Below are 8431 nucleotides of genomic sequence, written 5' to 3'. Positions count from 1 at the left end.
AAATTAGAAAAGATGCTTCAACCTGAGCTAAGTAGTTGCTGCTCTTAATTTCAAAATAAAAAAATACAAATGAAAAAGACTATTTCAGCTATTCTATTATGTCATAATCTGCTCTGAGTAAACGTGATAGGACACCTCATATTACGCACTACTCCTAGTGACACTCTTCAATGGATCCCCATCCTCCACCCACCGTGAGATAGGTAGGAGCAGAGCATTAGTATCCCTACTTGAAAGAGGGAGAAGCTAAGGCTGAGAAAGGAGAATTGACTTGTCTTAGGTCACACAGCCAGCCAGTGGCAGAGTTGGGAACAGGACCCAAGAGCCCTGATTTTCAAACTAAGCATCAGATCATGAATTTCAAACACTGAATGACTTGAATAAAGTGTTCTCAAATGAGCTGCAGACCAAAAACAGTGCACAGTAATTATTCAGCATGTATTTGAGAACTGCAATGTTAGAGAGAACCATGAACTGCTCAGAGACAGTTAATGCAGAAAGCAGCAAAATTTGTCAAACGTATGACTGGTTATGACTTATTTACTTGGTTTTAAAAGAGGAGAACAAGGACCTGAGTCTCCTCCGTGTCAATAACCCCCTGCTCAGCCAATCAGGGTAGAGACTGAGGATGGGAGGCCGAGGATTCTCACCAGAGAGCCCAAAGGATGGCCCAGGTCACGGGTGGGGTCACTGCCAGAGCACTATTTCAGCCTCACATTTTTGGGTGGACCTCCCACAGTGGGAGCTGCCAAGTACTCCCCTGCAACACACACACATAGACACACACACCTCCTGGTGTTGGGAGGGGAAGAGGAGAAAGGACAAAAGAAGCAAGAGACAAAGAGAAAGGAGGGAGAGAGGGATGGAGGAAAAGGTGTATCAAAAAGGACAAACCCTATTGTCCCCAGTGTTTCTAAGGGACAAAAATCCCAGGTGCAGAATAAAATTCGGCCTCCTTAAGCTCGTGATTTCCATGCCTAGAATTCAACTGTCACCAGATGGATCAGACTGAACAGGTTTCAAACCTCAAGAAGGCTCTTACCTTCTAAACAGAGACAGTTGTTTTCTAGTAAAATCAGGAAAAGGGAAGGGGAAAACTCGAAAGAGATTCCTCCTGGTGCTCACGTACGTGAACCCGAATACTCTCTCAGTCCTCAAAGAGAGACCTGGAGAAGGAGACTTGCTGAAGTAAAGCCACAGGGGTCTCTGAGGTTTCCCTGGCTCCTCGCCCCTTTCGTGCCTGGCTGATGTCAGCATCTCTCTGTGAGGTCACCACCTCCCCACCACCTTTGACCAATAGTCTGAGGTCCTGCAAAAGGCCTTTGTGATGTCACTGCCACATCCCTCCCTTGCTGTGCTAATGTCCTGCCCCTGGCCAGGCACTTTGGAGGTTTGAGCTACTCTCTGTGGATCACCCCACTCAAGGAGCGTTCGTTCTAGGCAGCAAGCCGGCTAGACAGGAAAGCATCAGACGCTGCTCCCAATGCTACACTCAGTTTTTCAGAAATTAGTCGACTTTATGGCCGGAAGAGACAATTAGAGCATCTAATCTGACCCCCTGCATATCACAGGCCTCCTGTGTGACACAATAGCTACTATTGGGGCAAACACATTCCGGAAAGGCATCTAGTCTTCATTAAATGACATCAGGAGATGGAGAATCCATCACTTTCCTTGGTACATTCTTCCTGTGGTGAATCATCCTTGCTGTTGAATATTTGTGTCTTATTTGTAATATGAATTTGTCTCTTTTCACCTTCCAGCCATTGGGTCTTGTTATGCCTTTCTCTGCTCGATTAAAGAGCCTTTCATACCCAATCTTTTCCCTCCATTAAAACCATTCAACACTTCAGTGAAGTAACCTTTCAATCTTCTTTTGATAAGCTAAACAGGTTGAGCTCGTTCAATAGCTCACTAGAAGGTATTTTTCTCCAACCTTCAGAATATTTGTTGGCTCTTTGGTCATCAGACTCCTGAACTGCAGCTGGATGTGGCTCTTGGTCTTCTGCACAGCACAGCTCCTGGAGAAGAGGGATCTGCAAATGTACATTCTTATGATACCTTTGTTTAATTGATGAAAACATAAACTAGTCATTTAGAGGACTGGAACTGATTTCAGCTGATGGACAGCTTTGCTAGGTTTTTATGCATATGGACAGCAAAATGTTGAGTGTTTACATTCATATCAAGTATCCCTGTATAGTGGAACTCCTGAACATAATGAAGAATGGAAATGAAAATGTTTTCCTTTTTTTAAAAAAAAGAAAGAAGGTTAAAAGAGAACACAGAGGTTTGAACCAAGGACCCATTGAGCTGTAGTTAAGTACTCTACTACCAAGCTATACACCTATGACAACAGTATAGAATTGTGATCTCCAGGACTTTGATGGACAGACCTTGCTTCATCAAGCTCCTTTGTCATTCGCAGACCACAGGTGGTTTTAAAAATGGGGTTTGATTAAACTTCTTAAATGTGATAAACTCCACAGCTTGCACACCCACCAATATAGCTTCTCCCACTGACATAGCTGCCACCTTTTGGGGAAGTGGATTAACTACACCCACAGGAAAAAACTCTCCAATCAGCATAGAGCAGTGGTTCTCAAACTGTGAGTCAGGACCCCAAAGTGGGTCATAACCCTGTTTTAATGGGGTCACCAAGGCTGGGATTAGACTTGTTGGGGCCTGGGGCTGAAGCCAAAAGTCTGAGCCCCACCACCCAGGGCTGAATCCCTTAAGCTCTGGTTTTGCCTTCCCCCAACTGGGGCTGGGCTTAGTCTCCCCTGCTTCTACCCAGTGGGGAGGGGCTTGGTCCCTTTTTCCAGGGCTACGTAGTAAGTTTTTTTTGGCAGAAGGGGTGTGTAGTGAAAGGAAGTTTGATAAACCCTGGCATAGAGCCTCTGAATATGTCTAGACTTGGCTCCCTGTGGCACTGTGGGTGATCAGACACTGAAAGTACAGCCATGAAGACACCACACACCAGCCTTGCCTAGCAGGCAAAAATGAAACCTCCACAGAAAGACACCCAGTGTTTTTTAACCCATCTCCCTAAGCACTCCGCCACAACCACTTAACAAAGGGGCTTTTCTACACTATGGTTCTGGTCTTACTGAAGGGTCATTTCCAATTGTTTGCTCAGACCAGCATTAGGGGAAATGGTGCCCTGGGCAAAGCTTGTACTTTGGCACTTCCCCATTGCCCCTGGATGATCCCCACTCCCCCTTTACCGCTAGCTCCTGCACTCCCAACCCTTGCACCTCCTTCTCCCCTAACTCTTGCCCCCACCTGTGCTGCCTTTGCCCTTAACCACCCTGTGCCACCAGCCATGACCCTCTCCTGCAGCCCCTTCACATGGTTCCAGTGCTGGGGGTCCCGCACTTGTTCTCCATTTCCCTGGCCTTTGGCATCACTAGCCCCTGATTAGTGAGTAGGGTTCAGTGGTCCCCAAAATGTGGGGCATAACTCCTAGGGGGACACAGAGGAACCTTCATGGGGGCACCTCAGGGCCTGAGCCAGCCCCCATGGAGGGAGCACCACTCAGCCCAACTCTGTCCCAGCTCTTCCCCAACCCCACCCTCAGCCTGGGCCTCTGGCTCCCAGCTTGGCCTGGACTCCCTTACCCCTGTCTGCACCCCTCTCCCCAGCAAGCAACACCCCACTCCCAGCCTCAGTTCTTGACTGTGGCTTCTGAGGGTCCACGGCCATGCATAAGAGGGCACAGTGTGAAATATTTGGGGACCACTGTTCTAGGATGATGTTCTCAATCACTTCTATGCAGCCCAATAAAGGCTATTCCTCACCCACCTACCCCTCCATCAGGGCCGGCTAGGTATGTTCTGCTGCTCTTCACTCATGCAGGAAGGATAATAACATTTCATTCCACTCAATCCTAAAGTGATTTGTAACCAGCCAACACCGGTCCTTTTAGGAAAGTGGCCCCATCATGCTGCATCGCTAGGCAGAGTAGGTGTGTCTATGCAAACACAGGCTGTTCCTGAAGTCTTTCCCCCAGCTCCTAACTAGATGTGAGGAGGGAGCTCAATCAGCCCCTGCTTCCGCTTAATATTTAAAAAGTCCATATTGTCCCTATCCCTGCTGGCCTTAGATTTCTCCTACTGTCTCTTTCTTGACCACTCAGATGAAATAGCCAAGTGGTTAAAGTGGTAGACTGCTAATCTATTGTTCTCTGCATGCATAGGTTCAAATCCCCTTCTTTCTGGATGCATTTAGTTTTCACCCCTCCTTTATAGACAACCATCTCCCCCTTTGCTACAATGACAAACCAAACAATGTTGCTTCTTGCAAACAAAAACCTTCTTAGAAACTCAGACCCGCCCCCGATTTAAATAAAATGTCTAAATCCCAGATTTCTAAATAAATAAATAAATAAATAAAATCTCTAGTCCTGTATTTCTTAGTTTTTGTCTCTAAAGGTAACATCCTCATCATCTCCCCCAAACACCCTGGGAGCCGCCCAAATTATTAAAATACCCTCAACTCGAGCAAAGCCAGAACAGTGAACCAGAGCTAGTGTCTAGGCCAAGCTGTTCTGAAGGAGGCAACTCAAACATTATCTCCCTGCTTCCCTTGGCAAGTTCTGACTGAGAAAAAAAAATTCCCCAAACTGAAAAATTTTGCTGAAAAACCAATACTAGTCTGTTTGGGGACTTTGGTTTGAAAGTATTATTATTATTCTCTTCTGATTTCTGAATCAGTTCAGTCTTTGTCCTCCAGGTGTGTTTCCAGCTGTTGAGTTGTGGGGAAGAGAGGCCAAGTCATGATGTCTCTTCCCCTCTTTCATAGTTTCATCTAACTTGCTAGGAAGCTCCTTTGCTACCATGTGAGTCAAGCGGTGTCCATTGTCTCTGTGCTATCTTGGAGAAGCCTGCATTGTACACGGTTCCTGGCATAGTCCTTGGGAGTGTGGATACCTTCAATGGGACAGCAGCGAGTCTGGCTCCTCCCTTGTCGCACCTGAAAGGCTGGTGGGGGGCATTTCTCAACCTCATAACATATCTCAGTAATGCACACAGAGCAAAACTTCATAACTTCCCAACCAATGCGAGCACACACAGTCCAACAAAATATTAATGTTCAACAGATCAAGACTTTTGAAATGATACCTCACCAGGCAGACTTTGTACAAACCATGTCATCATTATATGAGAGTGGTGAATATGGGGCTTCCAGGTGCTGCTCTGAGCACAGTGTGCCACACCTGGGCTTCCATTGCAATGGAGACGTACCCTTGGAGTCCATCTCTCCTGGGATAAAGATGGCAGCAGGGCTGACCTGGGTCATCTGACTTGGGATCCTGGATGTAAAGCTGAGGGGCTAAAAACTGTGGTGCAGATATTTGTGTTCACAGTGAAGCCTGAGTTCAGAAACCCTCGCCCCTCATGGGGCCTCAGAGGTTGGGCTCAAGCCCATATGTCTGCATTGTAATTTTCCAGCGGTTGGGAGGGAGGTTAGGAAGTGGAAATGGTAAAACCACATTGAGGGAACTGGACCACTGACCTATCAGCTCTCAACACCCAAACTTTCAGTCACTCTATTATCAATGCCTTTGAGTGTAATTTAAACAGTAGGTCCACCTAGCTCTGAATCTTGTCTTCTGACAGTAGCCAATACCAGGTGCCCCAAAAGCCACTCCCCCAGGCACTACTGGGAGTTGAACCCAGGATCTCCTGTTTACAAAACAGGTACTTTAACCAACTAAGCCATGGTGCCTGCTGTTATTTAATGCATATGTGCTCACACCTGACTCTCTGACAAGTCCCACTGGGCCCTGACAAGCGTTGCTCGTGTTTGGCTTCTGTAAAGCAGAGGAGCAGGTGAAGTTTTGCTCCCAAGGTGTGTGTGTGATTCTTTGGCCAGGTCTACGCTACAAAATTAGGTTGGTGTAATTACATTACTTAGGCTGGCAATGCAGTTATATCAACCTAATCCCAGTGTAGATAGCGACTCAGCTGTTAGAACTTTCTGGAGCTATGAAAGGGGAGGGGCCCAGCCTCTGTAGCAGGAATGCAGGGCAGATGAGTTCACGGCAGACTTTATGGGATGCTGGTGGAGGCCAGTTATGGTGATGTAATGACCAGCAGCATTTACACTGACAATTTGTCACTTTAAGTTTGCTGCAAAAAGCTCTAGGCCTCTCGTCGAGGTGGTTTAATTTTGTCACCAAAACAGGGCAGTTTTGTAGCCAGACGTGGCATTGCAGTGTGTACACCAGCCACAAGCTGCCGACTGAGGGAGTGTTGTGTGTTTTTCACACACCTGAGCAATATAATGATGATGAAGTAACTTTGTAGTGCAGACCTGGCCAAAGATTCACACACACACACGACTTGCAAGGAAAACGTCACCTGCTCCTCTGCTTTGCAGAATCCAAACACATGCAAAGCTTGTCAGGCCCTGGTGGGGAATGGCAGAGAGTCAGGTGTGAGCAGACAGTGTATTTTAGCCACAGGAAGGTACTATAGCTTAGCTGGCTAAAGCAGCTGCCTTGTAAACAGGAGATCCTGGGTTCAACTCTCAATGATGCCTTGTTGAGTAACTCTTGGGGCACCTGGTATTGGCTACTGTCAGAGGACAAAACACAGAGCTAGATGGGCTTTTGGTCCAGCCCAGTATGGCTGTTCTTATGGTTTAAATTACACTCACAGGCACTGACAATAGAGTTACTGAAAGTTTGGGAGTTAAGAGCTGATAGGTCAGTGTTCCAAGCTCTTTGCAGATGACCCCATCCCTCCGGGACAGGGGCAGGTCTGGGCTCTCACACCAAATGGCACATTGTGGCTGACAGAATCTGCGGGCAGCTCATTTAGTTTCCAGTGAGGATTGAGTCCTGCTTTGTGCACCCTGTGTGAGAATGAAAATCCTAAACCGCCCTTTGAAATAACGAATGCAGCAGGACGTGTTCTTGTCCCTGCCCCAAAGCAGACAGACCAATGGAGAAATGCCATGAGTCCATGGAAATACTCCACTGCCATTTTACGTTTTTTGCTTGCTAAATTCTCTCCCAATCTTGTGAGGTCCAGAGCCCGGTATTGAGCCTGAGCCGAGATGTCTACTCTGCAAATTTACCACCCCACAGCCCAAGCCCCGGGAGCCTGAGCTGGCATGGGACAGCCGGGGGTGTTTCATTGCAGTGTGGACATAGCCTAGCATTATGTCTACACTGCCATTAACACACCCAAGTCACTATTCTCAAACCCTGGGTCAGTTGATTCAGGCTTGTGGGGCTTGTGCTGCAGGGTTATAAAATTACAGTGTACACACTTGGGCTTGAGCCCACCCTCTGAGACCCCACGAGGGGTGAGGGTCTCCGAACCTGGGCTCCAGTCTAAGCCCCAGGAATCCAAATCAGATTATCCAGGCCAGCAAGGCCACAGGGATTTTATCACAGTATAGATGCACTCTCAGGGCATGTCTACATTGCAACGTAAGCCCAGGGTTAGCAGAAGTCATGTCAGCAGCCCCAACACATAAGCATAAACCATGAGGAAAAGACCCACCCCCTAAATAAGCTGGGCAGTGTCCTTCCCCCGACAGTTCATAAGTCCAACAACCAAAAGTCCTTTAACATGAACCATCCCCTCTCTGCACCCCACTCACAGCTGCTGTCCTTTGTCAGTGCAAGGCCAGAGGTGCCTCTGTACAGTTCACTTGCCATTCTGGGTGGAAGAGGGGGAAAATAAGAAGGCACCATACTCACTATGTTGCCTAGGGACTCATTCATCGCTCCACAGCCACCCTGTCCTAAAGTTGATCTAACACCTACATTTTAGTATTGGGACCCAGACCCCAGCCCACTTGGCTTTGGAACCTCTGTCCACTGGCTAGCAAGTGCTATTGAATTGAGGGTGAGTCCCTCATTCGGGGTCTGCCGAGCACAGTTGTGCTGCCCTCCATTCACACAATAAGGATAACAACCCTTTATTTCTCCTGCCCCTATAACATGGAGACTGGGAATCCAACACCAGCCAAAAGTGATCATTTTGGCAAGCAACCAAAAATGGTTCCAACATACTGTAAACTCCACATGCAGACTCATACACGAAACCTTGCAAGAAAATCTTCCTGAGGGGGTCTGAAGCTCCTGCTGCTGGAGGGAAGGAGGGAGCTGTGGGTTGGGACTGAGGAGCAGTGTGAGGAGGCAGGGCCTGTGGGTTGGGATTGAGGGGCACTGGGAATAGGAGGGGGCTGTGGGTAGGGACAGAGGAGAAGGGTGAAGAGGAGTAGGCTCTGGTTGGGAGTGCGGAGCAGTGTGCATAGGAGGGACTGAAGGTTGGGACTGAGGGGCACTGGGAAAAGAGGGGACATGGGTTTGGGCTGAAGAGCATCCTCATTTGGGGATTCAGCAGGACAGGGGAAGGCAGCAGATGATTCTAATTTCTTAGGGATATTCTGTGTGTGTGTGTGTGTGCGT

At 47.8% G+C, this 8431-nt stretch overlaps 1 non-coding gene across 1 annotated transcript; it reads right to left on the bottom strand.

Moving 5' to 3' along the window:
- Nucleotides 1-5656: 5656 nt before the first annotated feature.
- TRNAT-UGU (transfer RNA threonine (anticodon UGU)) lies at nt 5657-5730 on the bottom strand. Its single transcript has one exon. It is a non-coding gene; the product is annotated as a tRNA-Thr (tRNA).
- Nucleotides 5731-8431: the final 2701 nt, after the last annotated feature.

This window comes from Gopherus flavomarginatus, chromosome 11 (genome assembly GCF_025201925.1).
Source record: "Gopherus flavomarginatus isolate rGopFla2 chromosome 11, rGopFla2.mat.asm, whole genome shotgun sequence".
NCBI classification, from domain to species: Eukaryota; Metazoa; Chordata; order Testudines; family Testudinidae; genus Gopherus; species Gopherus flavomarginatus.
The sequence above is the reverse complement of the archived record's forward strand: the minus strand, read 5'-3'. Positions and strand labels throughout refer to the sequence as shown.